The sequence below is a fragment of the Ambystoma mexicanum genome, chromosome 4q (genome assembly GCF_040938575.1).
Source record: "Ambystoma mexicanum isolate Mex_15411 chromosome 4q, UKY_AmexF1_1, whole genome shotgun sequence".
NCBI lineage: Eukaryota > Metazoa > Chordata > Amphibia > Caudata > Ambystomatidae > Ambystoma > Ambystoma mexicanum.
In genome coordinates, this window is record NC_090928.1 from 1004530136 (window position 1) to 1004548695 (window position 18560).

The following is an 18560-nucleotide window of genomic DNA, read 5'->3' on the forward strand; positions in this document are numbered from 1 at the left end:
ATGAAGCCAGGAGGTGATGTGATTTATGGGCCAGGCTCCTTGAGGAGCAATTCTGAGGAGTAATATGTTGACTATGGGAAATTGCACGCTTGCAGCACTGAAAGAAGATGAATATTACAAATGAGACGGCAGAAAGGATTCAACTGCAGAATGGCAGCACTGGAATTGAGGATCCCACCATAAAATTCACGGATTAGAGCGCTGAGATATCCCGTTAAAATATTCACGGCGGCCAACACTGCAGCAAGGAGAGGGCAGCACCGAAGCTTAATGCCTCTGAGGAGACGCGGGCTCCGCTTTACTTCATCTTCGCGTCACCGGTAACAAGGTGAGAAAAATAACTGCGGCACAGACACGGGAAGGCTTTGAAAGTAGCATTTCACTGCCGACCAAACATAAATAATAATATTGGATGAAATTAAAGCTGAATCAGGTGTTCATAATAATGAAATGTGTGCTCTGCTCCGGGAGCTCTGCAACTACGCGACCATACCTGTTGCCGCTTGGCCATATCCTGTAGGTGCCAGTTTTTGATAAGTATTTTATATATATTATGTCCTGGTTATATAAGTGAACACCTCGGTATGATCGGGAGTCAGGAACCAATACTACCACTCTCACTACATTGGAATGAAATATGTAACCTTTTACAAATGCAGAACATGCTCTCCCACATGCCTGACCCAACGGACAGCCTGCATGAATCACATCACTGCACCTGGATCATCAACTAACCAGTAAGTGTGCACTTTTGTGGCATTACCATACTCACGCCCGCTACCCACATTCATACATACATACATTCTTGTTTGCATAGACACTATGAGATGCTATGAAATAGTAGGAGACACCATTATGGCAAAAGAAACCTTTATTGAAAATGTGTTCCCAACACATTTTCAACTAAATGTTCCTCATGTCCACACAGGTTGTACAGTGTACACATGGGCGTGCAGCTCAATATGCAATGTGCGCAGACGGTCATTCAAATTCCCCAATCAATATGTTAAAATAAAAGACAAAAGTAGAATCAAACTTTTACAAAAGACTTCTGTTGTCTGCGCATCCACACTGGATTACCAGGACATTCATTGGCCTGCATTTCAGCAACAGCCTTTAAAAGCGCCTTCCATCACATACATGTTTTAGCAATGCACCATTCTACACAAATTGTACAGTGCTAAATGTCCTGTTCTAGAACTACACAACCTCAATGACAGTCTCCTACATAGAACAGCCCAAGAAGTGCTGAAGCAAATAGAACACATACAAGGTAAATATTTTTTTACTGAAGGTGAACTGAAAAACACAATTAACTTAGAAAATATTAACCAACTTTCAAACACTAACCTTCTTACCATCACATACCAAAAGTTTGAAAAATGTCTGCTGATATTCCAGACACAGTATATGTCTGTTGTCACAGAACTTTATATATGAAAAGTACAAAAATATATGTCCTACAAGAGAGAAGGCAATGACGAATCACAATGGTTCAAATTGGCCATGTATCTAACAGAAGAAAAAAATACAACATAACTGATCCCTTAATAGTTTGCACATACTGCAATTATTAGCTTGATGATAACCAAATGCCATCTCAAGCTATCAATAATAACTTAGAACTATGACATCAGAAAATATCTGAAACCTTATCGGGTATACACACTTCTAGATAGGGGATAGTCCTGCGAGACCACTGTATTGGGGCTAAAGCGCTAGATGCGGTCCTTGCTTGGGAGCCCAGGGAAACATCTAAACTGTGCAATTTATCCTAATTCACTTGTAACACAGAAACCTGACCAAAATCGGCCAGTTTCTGTAACACTGCGGCCAATGAGGTGCAGGTGTTGCAGAGAGTGAGCAGAACATCATCTGTATATAGAGAAAGCTTATAATCTATCCACCCGACCGGGACCCCCTGAATGGTTGCATTCTTCCCGACATGCCAGGCAAACGGTTCAATGCTTGAGGCAAACATCAATGGGGAAGCGGCCCGCCCGGCCTCATACCCCTAGTTATTGACAGGCTGGATGACAGACACCCATAAACACCAAGGGAAGAAAACTGATTCTGGTAGAGATCCATAACCCACTTAATAAACCCTGTCCCAAACCCAAACTGCTGCAGGACCCCCAGGAGATACCCCAAATCCACCCTGCACTATAGGGGCAAAACCTTGTTCTGGCTTTGACTTTTCTGTAATTTGACCACCAGGAGGTGATTATCCCGATTCCCAATCGCATAATAATGTTGCTTAGTCTTCAGCATTATCTGGGCCATCCTATCTGCAAGGTGCTTCTCAGGTTTCTTATGCGTTATCTGCAGAACCCGTAAAGTCCCATGCGTCCGGTCTTTTGTGCGCCTATTCTGCCTGCCGCACCTCCCCCTCCAAGCGTAGCCGGACTAACTGCCTCTCCCTAGTATATGCTGCCAATTTGCTGATTAACTCACCCCGGTCAACCTCCTTCATGGAATCTCAGATCATCTCCATTGGTGGGCCAGAGTTGTTGTTTTCTTGGAAATTGTTAGTAATAACATCCTCAATCTCATGTGAAACCACTGTGTCTGCAAACAGAAGCACCTGCAGGAGAAAGGACTCAAAAAATACATCCTGCCCAATTTTAGGGGCATATCATGAAATCAATGTGACCATGCGTTCCCAGATTAGGCCCTTAACACAGATAAGCCTCCCCTGGGGACTCCACAGGACCGAGGCCCTGGGAAACGGGATCTGTTCATCTACTAGAATGGCCACCCCCTGTTTTTTTCTCCCCCACAGACGCAAAGATTGTCTGGTGTATGCTCTGCTTTTCATTTGTTGCTCATCCTGCACAAGTAGGTGAGTCTCTTGCAGCAAGACCACAGAAAGGGACATACTCTGTAATCTGTTTAGGATGGAATTCCTTTTCATCAGGGAATTCAGCCGCTGATCATTCCACATGCCCAAAACTATGAAGTTCTCCCAATTCACATCAGTTGTTACATTAGCCAGGACACCACCAGATACCAGGTCTGTGCCCCCTCCACTACATCTCGAAGTGCGTATGCCCCCGTGAAAATAGAAGTGCCAGCACCAATCCCACAGTACACTTTTGTAACCAACCCGATCATCCCCCACCCCCACCCAATCCCTCATATCCCAACCCCAACCAGTGCACAAACAAGAGAAAACATTAAACATGTGTAGAACCCCAATGGGGAAACCGACTTGGAAGGCAACTTATTCACATTCAATCCATTCCTCCCAACACTCACCCAACACTCACCACGTTCAAAATGCCCAAGATCCAGGTCAATCGCTCCCAGCTGGTTTGACGCAACTCCAAAACCCTCGAGACCACCACCTTCAGTGCCAAGCTGTTAGGGACTTTTTGGGCGCTTTCCTCACCCTCCCCACTTTCAACCATTTCTGTGAGACTTCTGACCTGGAACTCTGACTCAGCTTTCAGGTGGCACTCAGCCTCTTTGAGAGTTTGAACCAACCAATGCTTCCCTTGATAAGAGAAATTGAATGCCGAAGGAAAACCCCATCCATAGGGCACCTCCCTGTTGCATAGCCATTCAGTCAATGACCTGAGTGCTCTCCTCTCAGCCTGGGTTGTAGATGCCAGATCATGGCATAGGGAAAGTAACATATTGCGAAAGGAGACGCTCTGCAGGGCTTGGGCTACCACCATGATCTGTTCCTTCATTTTAAAGACGTGTACATTCAGTGGTCTGTCCTGGGTTGAGATAGTACAGGTTCCGACACGGTGGGTCCTGTCCAGTTCAATCATGGAGTCCTAAGGCAGATCCAAGATAGATTTAAAGAGGTTCACCTCAAGGTCAAGTAGGTTGTCATCTGGAACAGTTAGGTAGATACCCTGGATCCAAATATTATTCCTGTGGGAGTGATTCTGCCCATCCTCCTGCTTATCTTCGAAAATTGTCACAGCGAGCCTCCAAGGCCTCCGGCCTGTTAGAGCAATCACGCAACTCATAAAACTGCACTCAGAGCATATCCTCCACCTCAGAGAACCGTTATTCAGCTTTAGAGACCCTTTTATCTAGTGCCAGGATCTTGTGGAAAAGTTCCTCTGAGCTTTTGTGGATCTTCTTTTGAATCTCTGCCAACAATTCTTGAAGATCGGACTTGGTAGACATCTGTGTGAGCATGGATGGAAGTGGGTCAGTCCCACAGACCTGGCAATTACCACTTTGTTGTACTACATCTTGTCAGTGGGTTGCAGCATTGATGAAATATCACCCTGTTTCCCTGATTTAGTTAGTTTAGCCATCATGAGCATACAGTCAGAAGAGCCTAGGGGCAAGTGCACACATGCCACACTCAGCGAGGCGTGTAATTCACAGAGGAGCTTGAAGTGTTGATTGTATTTCAGAGCAGAGGGCCCTCCTAAGCTGAAGAAGCACATCACCAGGTTGTCTCGGATCACCACACAAAGCACCAGTAGGGCACAGGCAGCCCTTCAACACCACCAGCCCGATGAAAACAGGATGCCTGGAGACACTACACCAGATCCGCTGCTCACAGTGACAGTGCAATGCACTACCTGGGAAGGGATGTTGCCCAGCGCTGGTCAGGCATGTATTAAAACTAAGGTGCACAGCACACAGTAAAAGCACTTTCAATGGGGCCAGCCCACATATCAGGGGATGCAAGAGAAGGCCCCTCGACAGAAGAACAATAAAAGCACTCCCAATGGGATCAGCCCACGTGTCAGGGGAAGCAACAGGGTAATGGAAATGGTAGGAAAAGGCTGGTGAGGCTGACTCAAATAACGTTTATTCCAGCTTGTGGAAGAGTCTGTGGGCCTGCCAGGTACAATAGTGCAGGGAGCACTCTGCAGCATATGCAGTCTGCAGGTGCCTCCCGGGGTCATAGCCACTCCAAGAACAAAACACCCATTGCTGGAGGAAGGCAGCATTTCACCGGAGAGGTCCACCTTGTGTTGTCAGGTTTAACAGTCCACTGCATACACAGTCCACACCTCCTGGCCGACCCACAGTCCCTTTTATGCATGTCGGAGTAGTGGAGCAGCTGCAGGCATCCTCAGAAGCCCTGAGGCACCGGCAGGGCTAATGCTCCACCACTCTCAGCCCCGTCAGGAGCTCATGCCTGTTTTTTTTTTTTTTTGTTTGGACCAAAGGTTAGAGAAAATAATCAATATAGATTCCCAAAGACTAAACAGTGATGTCTTTGGTGGAACAATGGGTCTGCAAGGTAAGGGGGTGTACAGGGCTTTGGGTACTTTAGAAATGGGATTAAAATAGGCTTACCTTTCTGTTGCTGCATTTCTTGCCGGCTGCTGTAGTCAATCCAGAGGAGTCCATTACCCACAAAGAATGGCAGTGACTGTTGGGCTGCTGCTGTGCCCTTTGAACCACCTCGCATAGCTGAATTAGCCATCGTTGAGTGCTGAAGCAGTGCTTACCTTCCTGTTGCTGAATTTCACGCTGGCTGCTGTAGTCAATCCAGAGGACTCCATTACCCACAGAGAATGTCAGTGACTGTTGGGCTGCTGCTGTGCCCTTTGAACCACCTCCCACGGCTATATTAGCCATTGTTGAGTGCTGAAGTGGTGGTACAGGAGTGCACCAGCGACGCGTGTGCTGCCCGTGCCAAGTATCGCTGACTTGCCGTCTGACGTAATGGATGAAGGTGATATGGCACTGGTGGAATCGGCACTTCAATGGTCTATGGACAAGGTTGAAACAAACTCTATCGCCCCTTCAGCGTCTGTCACATTGAACACCAGGAAGTCTAAGGCTTCTAATCATACTGACAGTTAAGGTTTGCTAAGAGTTTGATTAATGCTAAATATATAATCAAACATGAGTGCCAAACCGCCCTAAAAGGACTTACTTCTTTACTCCAGTGACCGAGACTGCTGATGACTCAGGCCTTTTGTTGCCATTTAACAATACCAACCATTTAACTCAATCACTGGGTTGTCTTGGCAGCAAACCAACGAGTACCATCTCTGCTTTCTTGGAAAACCATAACCTCTGTAAGCCATCAACCGTTGCTTGTCAGCTGACTGACCCGATTTTGAGAGAAACTTTGGAGGTTGGTCTCGTGTCTTTCATTGCCTCTGCTATGATTGAGACAAGTGCAAATCCAAGTAACACAACTGAGGTCACCGTATGAATTGTCCCTATGCTTAACACAGCTTTTTCTGAACTTGATGTGGAATCATCCATGGAGATAGACAGCACCACTAACTTGCTATTTAATGATGCGACTGACACTCACAGCCTCACTAACTCAATTCTGAATGGCACGATACTGCCTTCTGTACCAACGCGTGATATTTTAATGAAAGCACTGGACGTTCACCATTCTGAAATGAGTGTACTCAATTGGAGTCTCTTGGCCTCCCCCTTTTCTCATGCCAGTGCATAATTTGATGGGCTCCAGTGAAGCTGAGACAAACAGTTCTGGAGAGGGAGCCGAGACTAATGCTAATCAAGCTAATATTTGCACCCCTCAGCTGGAAGCCTTGGAAAATGTATACCTTTGACTAAACTATGGCAAGACTTACACAAAACCTCTGCAGATCATACCATCTTGCTTAGCACGATTTTTGATTTGCTATCCCCTCCTCGCCCATTTAACAGATGCTGCCTTATTGCAGACACTAGTACACCGTAATTGGAAAATGGAGCATCTGCTACTGATAGTTCCAAGGCTGTGTCTAACAGTATACCATCAGTAATTGCTAAACAAACCATGGCTTTGGAAGATAACAATCTCAATAACCCACTGGTAGCTGAGCACAACTCGTGCATGGTTAATTTGATCATCATGGATTATGCTGATGTCAACGCTGATGCGATTGAGTATAACAACATTGATTTAGCCCCCGCTACCATACTTGTAAAGCCTAGATCCAAAGGCAATAAAACAAAAAACAGCAGAGATGCTCTAACATAAGTAAAGCCAGAAACAAATGTAAACATAAAGTAACTATTGAATTGGGGAGTTCGACTACGATCCATTCTATTCCGCTAGTTGACCTCACAGAATTGGCTCTCAATAGGGATCCTTGTGATTATATAGGTGGTATTTTGGAGAATGAGCATTCACCCCAAATTAAGTTCAAACATCAGGAAAATAAACTCTATAGGAAGAATGTGAGGGTTGAGAACAAGTCGAGAATTTATGGATGCCCAAAAAAGGACAACGCACCTTCTCTTCACAACAATGACATTAGGCACTACCTACCATTGGCAGCAATTGAATCAGACATAAAGAAAAATTGAGCAATCAGACTGCCCATGCTAATCCCTCGCATCAAAGGTCTGTCACGCTGTTCTCTGAACTATCAGTTCTGGAATGCTTGGAACCTCTCTTTGCGGGGGATCATGTGCTGAGCAACCAGACGTAAAACACTTTTACTTTTGACAACTATTTTACTAGTGGAGATCATGCACCAGCATCAGAGGCGTTGCTAGGTGTGGCTGAGGGGGCTATAGCCACGGGTCTTTTCCAGACCTAGCAACACCCCTGACCAGCATTATTGACCGATAGGTTACCTGCTTTTGGGGCAAATGGCACTATATAACATGAAACAGCTACTTGTATTAGCAACAAATCTAAACAGGAAAATCAAATTGGTTTGACTAATAAGAAGGAAAATAACTTGAGCACCTTAAGCTGCCTGTATGGGCCGGCTAAACTGCGACAATAAATTGGGAGATCCAACACTGCCTCAAATACTATCCCACGTAAATGAGCTCTTCTCACATTAAATATCTTTGATGATTACTATCTTAATTGTTCTTCAATATTACATCTTTTTCATCACATTTTGCCACTCCGGGCTATCACTACTAGTGATACTGAGACTGCAGACCTTCTTGAAGTTACCGAAAATAGTTACATCCAGAATCAAATTATATGCTGAGTCTACTTTGAACTATGTATTTAGCCACAAAGCTAAGTTTGCCAGATATGGTTATGTTTCTGTACCCTGTAACAGGTTGTTCAATGTCAACTTGGAATTTCACAGGATGGCCACACTTTCAACAGGTCAATATCCTTGACTACAAAAATCGATTCTACGGAATGGAAGGTGAGACATAACATGATCAACACATCCCCTACTTTGCAGATCGCACCCATTAAGATCATTGCTTACTGGATTGGAACTAAATATGTCAAGTTCAAAAGCACCTCTGACAACACATTCCGCAAAGAGGATAGTAGTTGGCTTTCTTCCTGCAGACCGCCAGCTTCATATGTAGCTAGCTTTATCAGCATAGTTTCTTGGAACACTCATGGACATTCTCATCTATAGGAGGCAGATGGGTTTCTCTCTGGATCCCATGATTTATGTATTTTTGCACTCCAGGAGACTTGGCTCACTGATTATCTCAATATGGATGGCAGAGGCACTATATAGCACCCTGTAAAAAGGGCTCTAAAGGGTGGCCCATCTGTGGTCTATTGATCAGTAGCAAGAATTGATTCAATTTAATTGATCTCAACATAGAGAGTGACCATCTCTTGGTGGGTATCGTCATATGGGTAGCAATTGATGGCCTGTACCATACCCGCCTTCTGGTTAATATCTATGGCCCCCCCTGGAGGCATTCCGAACTATGGTCTTATGAATGAGGTCAAATCACTCCTAGATCTAAAATTGGGTCAGGTTGAGTGTATCATAGTGGGTGACTTTAATTCTAAGTTTCCTTGCGTCACTTACTCTGGTGAGGACTTTCACCCTCCAATCCTCAAGCAAAATGCATATAACAAAAGAGGATTGGAGTGGCCAAAACTCTTGGTCAACTATGGATTAATTATGCTAAATTGTAAATGCTGGGGTGATGATGCGGGCAATTTAAGAAGGGTTTAAAAAAACAGTGCACGTACCATTGACTATATTTTCATGATGTGCTCTCTACTTGGGGCAGACATTGATATGCGTATCATTCCTCATGAACAGAGTGACCACTTTTCCCAGTGTGCTCAGATTGGCCTTGTTGGGCCTGTTACATTTTTTTGATGGGGCAACGATAGTTAGGATCAACAGTGGTCAGAACAGACTCAAATGGGATTTTGAGAAACATGACAAAAGCTAACAATGTACTACCTCATCTAGTGAGGAAATCATTGAGTTGTGGCCATTGGTCTACTCTGTGTTTGATTTCAAATATGTGCAGTATGTAGCAGCTGACCCAAATTTGCCAGTGCATTGTTTATTACGAGGTGATGTAAGTAGCTTGGGCTGTCCTTTTAATACCTATTTGAATAGTTATTATGAAGTAATCTCTAGTACCACTGAACTGCTTATTGCCTCTAGAATACATAGAGGCAATACAAACAATGCACACTTCACACACCATTACTGAACAATTATGACAAATGTATTAGAGACGCCAAGTGTACACCTAGTAGAGAGATCTGATGCACGTGCCATCACAGCTGTGATGGTATGAAGTGCAGCGTGGCCACTGGACTAATCAAATCTTCTTACCGCAAATGGTTAACAGGGCACCGTAGGTCTACAATATACAGCCAAGGGAGATAGCTTGTATCAGTGGTTAAACAAAAGGATAGCCACGGCTTCAGGATGCTGGTCAATACTAAACAAACAACCATAGTCTTCCTGGGTGGTGCGTTCAAATCTGAGTAGGTTGCTTACACCCAAACACCCAAGAGACCATTGGCCAACCGACTATATCTGAGGACCGACTTGTCATTACTGACAGGTGCATCTATTCGGGTGATGTAGAGCGGAGTATTGACATCATTAAGTCACTTTAGAACTCAAGTGCCCATGGTGCGGATTCTCTATGCAACACTTTGATCAAACGTAATCCTGCTTGGTGAAATATACTACTAAATCTTGTGTTGATCGCTAAGTCACAGCAGCTGCATTCCACAAACCTGGCTTAACAGCATCATCATCCCAGTACATGAGAGGGGTATGCATTGTAATACCAAGAATTACAGCATTTTGGCAATGTTGCATCCCAGCTCCAAGATGTTTGTCTGCGTCTTGCTCTATGAACCTGATCATTGGGCATGCAGTGAAAATATCATACCTATCAATCAAACTGGGTTTTGTAAGGAATGTGGGACACAAGTAAATATCCTAGCTTTAGTAGCCACTGTGGAATATTATTGGCGTCATTAAGCCAAACAGTTTACATGGTTTTCATCAATTTCAGAACTGCGTTTGACACTGTCCGATGCAATATTCCATGGCGCAAACTACCAACTTGGGGCATATCTCCAGTGTTCTTGAGAATGCTGATTCTTCTGCATAGGGATACACAGTTTAAAGTTAAAATATCAGCTGCTGTGAAGTTCACTGATTCCATACCTACGTAAGTGGGCCTAAAACAAAGATGTATCCTTGCCACCATATTGTTTAACTTATATTTGCTGACCTTCCACTTGCTTTTCAGGATTATTCCATCTTTCCTCCCAGATTGGGCCTGGAGCGGCTACAGTGGCTTGGTTATGTCAATGAGTTGGTTTTGCTTGACTGCACCCCTGAGGGTCTTTAGAATGAACTGGACAAACGTGCCGGTTTTTCCAAAGCAAATGGACTGAAAATGAACACTAACAAAACAAAAATGATGATCTTTCAACATAAGGCACATACAAGCCCTAACGGGCATCGATGGCATATGGGAGATCATACTCTAGACACTGTTAACACCTATGAGTATCTAGGCATCACCATTGATAGCAACCTAACCTGGGTACCTCCGGTGGATAAGATAGAGATTAAGATCCGCCAAACTCTTGGCACAATTCTAAGCTTTGCAAGGAAGCATAGTGGATACTCATTAGATTGCATTTTAAATGTGCATAATGCTAGAATTCGACCCCTTTGGGGCCATAAGCATCTGAGCAAATTGAAAACAATTGGCAGGATGTGACTCAAAGCTCTTGTCAAGTGTCCAAGGAACACCTTGGTGGAATAGATTCTGACCGAATCCAGCCTGCCTAGCATTAGTGGTGCACTTAAATTGCGCTGCTTGGTAACCTATTGGAAACTACTAAATAGTCTGAAAAACTCACAACTACATATTATATCAGTGGCTGGTGAATTGTGAACTAGCAGTTTGACTGGCACTTGCCTTTACTCTCTAATGAAAGGGAGACGAAGATGGTGCTCTATATTTGGGTTGGATCCTAGGTCTTTTTTCTATCAGCATTTTAGGGGCAGGTTCAAGAGAGCATGCTGCACTACTGACTAAATGCAGATTACAGTTGACCTTGCCACTAAATCCCATGGTGATAAATACCTTCTCCAACTTATTACACGTGTGGGCAATCCTCGTTATTTTATTGACTGTCTGAATAATACAATTGCCCACACGTAGAGACGAATCAAGTTTAACTTGGTCACACCACTTGTGGTAGTAGGCACTAGGGTGGGGCTAGACATAAATCAGAGATGGCGCAGGCTATGTGGCCACAAAATTGATGGGTGGAAGGTTTTGAATGAATCTGAACCACTGGCAGTGCTCTGGGCAACCTTCCACACCACTGTTTTTTAGCCTGTCTATTCCATTGCAAGAGGGGTCAAGCCATATGCAAATCAGTCAGGTACTGCTACCGATGGTAGCAGCCCAGCCTGAACTGCTAGGCCAGTTCCCCTCTGCACAGAAACACAAGCAAACCCAGACATGTTTCAGCCATGCTGAGCCTTCTGTAGGGTATTTTGTGGAGATTTGGGGCCTGACGGTATTTTATCACCGCCGAAAAATAACTTAGCAATAATCACTCCTTGTATTCAGATTTGGCCATGTGCAACAATAGTACAGTAGACATGCATTATTTCAGCACCCAGACATGCATATTTGGTATGCGTGGTTGGTATGCGTGGTTGGTGGTATTTTGGTGAGCATAATTCCCTTGTTTTATTTGTGGCCCCAATGTCCAGAATCCCTTATCTTTGCTTAGATTTTTTGTGTAATCACTAGAGAGACCTCAGACCTACATTTTAGGAATACCACATTTTCAGTGTTAGTGTTAGTGTGCCACCATGGGCGATCTCACTGACTTATTTACGACAGAGAGCTATATGTGGTAATTTTGTGGTAATTTCCACTACCTTATATACGGTAGGGAACTATGTTCAGAGAGTCCCTCTTCCCGTTGGCTCATGTACCTCCAACGAGCTATGCTACAAACAATCACTCTCAACTCTCCATACTGAATATGTCATGCACACATCTGTCTTAAAATGATAATTGTATTGTTTAAAAATCTCCCCTCATCATCAGCACTGTATTGGTAAATAGAAGACACACCACCTGTCTGCTTTCAAATATTTTTCTATATTATAAAAGTTGCATTTAAACACGATATCATTCTTTACAGAAATAAATAAAACAGCACATTACCAGCATTGTCTGTAATACACTGAAAAAAAACTGGCAGAGAACAGAACACCATTTGCAACATTAACGTGTGATTAAGGCACCGGAATCTCCTTTCCTACTCTGACTGAACATTCTCGTCTCGTACACACTCAGCTCCCACACTTATGTAATTACCTTATCGGTTCAGAGTTTTCTTCAGCTGCTCTCTTTCTGAATGTGGCTCCCTTGAAGATTAACCCCAGTAAAAAGGATCGCCTTTCCTTCTCAAACCGGGGTCATTGCCTGGAATTCTCAGCTTTTGCAGATAGGAATGCTCCAACCAGGAAAAGGTCTTTCTCCCAGCTCTGCCAAATCTTGACTGTCCTTCTCTCTCTTCAAACTCCCCCCAGCAAACTCTGATCACTCCCTCTAGCATGATACTTGCTATGACGCTGCTCCAATCAGAATCAATCATGCCATCTCCTCCTTCTCTACACAATGGCTCATTTTTATAGTAATACTTTGTAACCAACTGATTTCCTGTTCTTTCGAGCTCTTTTGCTTCCTGTAATTATGTGGACAGGGCAGCAGAGAAAAAAAAATGGATGTGCGTTTAAAAGTTCACTTTCAGAATAGGCCTAATTCTGCAGTGGAGACACATTTTTATTAGTGGATTATGTTTCATTAGTCAGGTTAGTTATAAGTCATGTTAGTTATTATTTTCAAATGTGTCTCTCGCACCATAGGCATTTCAGGTGAAAAATAGTGTGCATTTTTGAATGTGCACGTGTGCTTTTAACTGTAAAGATAGATTTGCATTTTATATGTTAAAATCGTTTTTGACTGAATAGCCTGTCTTTTCTTGTTAATCTGGTAACACATATAGCAATGCACCATAGGCATTTGGTGCTGCATCAAAAAAAAATTGCTACCTGTGCAGTAATGCTGTACTCTGTGCTGTAACGTGCCAAATATCCTTACATACCCTCCTTTTGTTTTTGAATTTGGCTACGATCCAAGCCAATTCCTAAAAACAAATTGTTCTTTCTTTTTTCTTTTAAAATGCATGTGTATTGGGATATCTTTCTCTTCCTGACGTAGCTAGTAAAATCAATAACATCTTCATTTTTACTGATAGCACAATCAACCATCCGCCCATGATTAGCACCAGGATAGCCAAACCCACTATTGAGCGTTCCCCCCAGGTTCCCCAATTAAATCTTTCCACTTCTATTATGCCCAGATTACTAATTGTAATATTGTTTTTTCTCAAATTCATTTTTATAACATGTCTTTCTTTGTGATTCAATAAATATTCCACATCCGGATCTATTGAAAAAGTATCCCTTTGAAAAAAATCGATATTTTCCACTTGGCTTTCCCAAACATCATTTGTTACATGAAACAATGTTAATCCCCCAATTGACACAATTGCATCCTTTGGAATCTGTAAATAAAAAACATTATATTTCACCTGTTTAACCACGTATGTTCCATGGTTTAAATGTACTACCGTCATGTTCTTTGAACAGGTGCTGACCAACCATTTACCTCTGACCATCTTAGCCTGTGCCATTTCTTCACTCCCCATATTACTAATAATCACTTCACATCCCTCTGATATACTTGGGTCAGATTTCAAACCACAAATAGCATCTGTGGCATCAGGAACAAACGGTTTACCTGGACACATATAATTTTGTTCTTTAAATGTTACACATGTTTCCAGGTTTGGTATTAAATAAACTTCAGGTTCCCATGACTGAAATGCCACCACTTCTGGAGTCTTAATCTTAATGAATTTTACCTCTTGCCAAAATCCCACATTGTGTACCCACTTCGTTTGATAAATAAGTTCAGGGGCTACATATGGGATGCATAGCAAAAATCCGATCTCTAGTCTTTCCAAGTCCACATATAACGGCATTGCATTCCCCATTTCGAATGCAATTTTTACCTGTATTATGTCAATTTCCCTCCTGGTCAATCTTTCTATCATTTGACGAATGATATCCTGCGAAACAAAATACAAGGGAATATGTCCTTGAATCAATTGTGAAACTGCAGTTTGAACTTCTCTCATATAATTCGTTAATAGTCTATCAACAGGACTCATTATGTTCAATATTTCATTTAAAGTTCTGTCATGCTTAAGTATTATTTTAGTCGCCCGTTGCATTACATCCGCTTGTTCATTTAGAATGATTGCAGTTTCATTTATGAATCTCACTTGTTCATCCAGTCCCCCTCTAATTCCTTCTAATGTTTTTTGTATTCTTTCTAGATCAATACTCAGTTGTTGTGCTTTAGTACTCAGTGTTCCTACCGAAATAGAATTGGCTGTTGATATTGTGGTACCTATTATTGCTCCAACTATAGACATTACCATTGATATTGCGAGCATCACCGCACCTCTCTTTCCTCTCTTCTTCTTAATGTCTGCTGAATTCACGAATGTTTTTTCCAATTGCATTAATATATCTCTTATTGACTGCTTAGCGTCCTCTTTTCTTATTTCCAACCACTCTTTAGTCTGTTCAATCTTAATTCCGGTATTGTTCAAGTGTTTTTCAATCAAAATCTCAGGATTTAACGGTATGTATATATTTTGGAAAATCATCCTTCTATCACTCATGATGAATCCTGGTGCCTCTTCCACCGCGATACCAGATGCTGGTCCAGGTTCAATGACAACCTGTGCTTCTGAATTCTTGAAGATCCCTCCAAATATCATCATCATTAACCATATCATCGGTATCATCTTCAATGCTGATCGCTTTGCAGCCTTGGTCTTCACCCCTCTTTGGGGCTTTCCCGGAATCCGTCCTCGTGGGCTCCAGGACTCCATCGTCTCTCCCGTGGGCTCTGATCACGGAACCTCCGACCAAATAATGTTAATTGTCTAAATCAAAATAGAAAATAAACAAATTAAGTACATAGCATAATACTAACTTCATCCTTTTGCCAAAAATAAAACATGCTTGGTAAAAATATTTCATTTTTTTTTTTTTTTTCTGAAATTAAACACAAGTTAAAAGAAAACAAGCAGATATAAAACAGCATTCAATATTTAACACATTTTCTCTCTGCACACCAACCATGAGCTTCCATTATATGTGCATTTATTTATTTATTTATTTATATTATATATTTTTACATATATTACAGTGTTTATGTACCATCATAACAATCAACTTTTTAACTCCTTTGTCACTGCCTCCTGATTGTACCCATTTATTTTCTCTTTTTGTGTTCAAGGGACTTTATCTGTTTCTACATGCTCAAGCTGCCTGATCTCATGTCTGGGATGGCATGGTTTGATTTGATTTACATGGACAAACTGCTCTATTGCTGTTTCACCTTCATTTTTCAAAATTTTATAAACTACAGGAGAGACCTTATCTATAATTCGAAATGGCCCCTGCCAGGCTGCTAGAAATTTAGAATTTTTCTGTTTACTTTTTCCAAAATGAAACTTGTACACCTGATCCCCTACACTGTATTCCTTTACTGATGTCTTTTTATCATAATAAGATTTCGCACTGTCAGCAGCTCTTTCCAGATTTCTCTGCACAAAAGCAAATGCATGTTGCAAATGCCCCCTCAGTTCATCAATATATTCATGAACTGTGGATGCACTCACAAGGGTTTGCTCATGTGTTCTGTATAGTAGGTGTTGTGGTAACACCATTTTCCTACCTGTCAAGACCTCATGGGGGCTAACACCTGTTGCTTTGGCAGGAGTCGACCTGATTGCCATCAAAATCAACGGTAAACGTAAATCCCAGCTGGAACCTGCTTCTGCCACAAATTTCTTTAAAATATCCACAACAGACCTATTGCTTCTTTCAACTGTACCTGAAGACGCCGCCCGATATGCGATATGTAGTTTCCTTTTCACACCTAGTATTTGCCATACCTTACTCATTAGAGTACTTGTGAAATGACTTCCTCTGTCTGACTCAATTCTTTGTGGCAACCCAAACCTTGAGAACACATGGTTCACCAGCAATGTGGCTGCTGTTTGCGCACTACAATCTGGTGCAGGAATGCATTCAATCCACTTCGACATCAAACATACCACACTCAAAATATAACGGTGTCCCCTGCTCGACCTTTTTAAAGGACCTACATAGTCTATTTGCAAATCTGACCATGGGAGAGTTAGGCCTCATTTCATCAATGGTGCTCTATGCATTGGTGAAGCAGGTTTAAATTGGGCGCATACTAGACATCCTCTAGTATATAATTTCACATCTTGGGACATATGTGGCCAGTAAGCATAATCTTTTAGTATTTCTAATATTTTTTGTGAACCTCTATGGCCTGCAGTTATGGCATCATGTGCATGGTGTAGCATTAGTCCTCTGAATGAAAAGGGTACTACCCACTGTATTTGCCCTGTTATGGACTCTCTAATCATGAGTCCATCCTGTAATCTAATTCGTGTTTTGTTCTTTAATAGCACCCTCAACTCTTCTTTTCCCATACAATCATTTTCTGTTAAAGGATTTTGTTCAGGATCTATCAAATGATTATAATAGATTCCCAAAATTTGATCATTCTTTTGTGCCTCAATCAAATCTTGGTCGTGCGTGTCATGACTCCACTGCACCACCGGTTGATCTACCTCCTTTGGTGCTTTAGAACGTGTGACTGCATCAATTTGTATTTCACCCATTAAATAATCAATAGGTAGCAATTCTCCCATCACAGCCCCAATCTTAGCCAGGTGGTCTGCCTTATCATTTCCCTCCTTATCCTCTCCTGGTGTTTTTAAATGCCCACGAATTTTTCTCCAGTATATTGTTAAATTATTTTCTGACCCCAATTTGTCTATGGCTTGTATCATTTTTCCATGTTTAAGTGGCTTTTTGTTGTATGTAACCATGCCTCTTGCTTCCAACCAGGCAAATACTCCACAAAGCTATTCCGTGCATAGTCAGAATCAGTCACCAGGACAATTTCACTGAACTTTTTATCAACTGCAGTAGCAATTGCTTTATAAATGGCTGCCAATTCCGCCACCTGACTGCTCCTATCTCCAATCCTCATCCCTATACTGGGAACGCCTTCACATTTCAACCAGACATTTCCTATTCCTGCCACTAATTGTTTATTACTGTCATTTTCAATGTGAAAAGCACAACCATCCACATATACAGTTGGCAAATCCTTGCATGTTTTTTCATCAAAAGCTTTGTGTGGTGATTGTTCAAATTCCTGCAAACTAGTTTCCACTTCCATTTCATTTGGTATTTGTTCAGCTGCACAGTCATGTAAGTCAGCTAACCCTTGAGCAATTGGGCTCTTTTTATTTTGTCCATATCTCACTTCTACGGGAAAACCTTGTAATGCCAGCATCCATGAAGTGATTCTGGATTGCGCTAGATTGCCTGATCTAATTCTTTTACTCTCTAAAAATTGCAAAGGTTGATGATTTGTTTCAATAATCACCTTTTCTCCCTGAACAATGGGGCGGAAATGTTGTAGCGCCCACACAGTGGTTAATAGGGCCTTTTCACATTCATTAAATTTCATTTCAACTTGGGAAAATGCCTTACTTGCATATGCAATGGTTTTGTGATTCAAATCGTGTTTTTGTGATAACACTGCTGACATACAATGTTCAGAAAAACCTATTTCTATAAAAAAAATCCCTGTCCTTTATGGGGTATGCTAAACATGGTGCCTTTACAAGACATTCCTTTAATTTAGCCACTGCATCAGACTGCCCTTTTTCCCATTTCCAGGGAGTATTCAGTTTAAGCAGTTTAGTCAATGGTTGAGTGATTTCTGCATAATTTTCAATGAACTTTCTGTTATAGCCTGTCATCCCTAATACACTTTTTACTCCTTTCACATTTTTAGGATCTTTTAATCTTTGTATGGCCTCTATTTTCTTCTTTTGTGGATTTAGCCCATGTTCAGTCACTTCATGCCCTAGAAAGTTCACTTTTTTCTTGCACCATTGTGCTTTTTGCAAAGATACTTTGGTGCCTGCTTTCTGCAATTGGCCAAGTACATGTCTTATTTCATCAAAATGGCTTTTCATGCTTTCATTTTTTATCAGGACATCGTCCACATAAACTATTGTTCCTCTTTCCGCTGCATCCGGCATGGCCTTTCTCAAAAATATGCCAAATTCACTCCCACTATTGATGTACCCGAACGGAGCTTTAAGCCAGGCATATTGAGTCCTGTCAAATGTAAAGGAAAATAAATTCTGT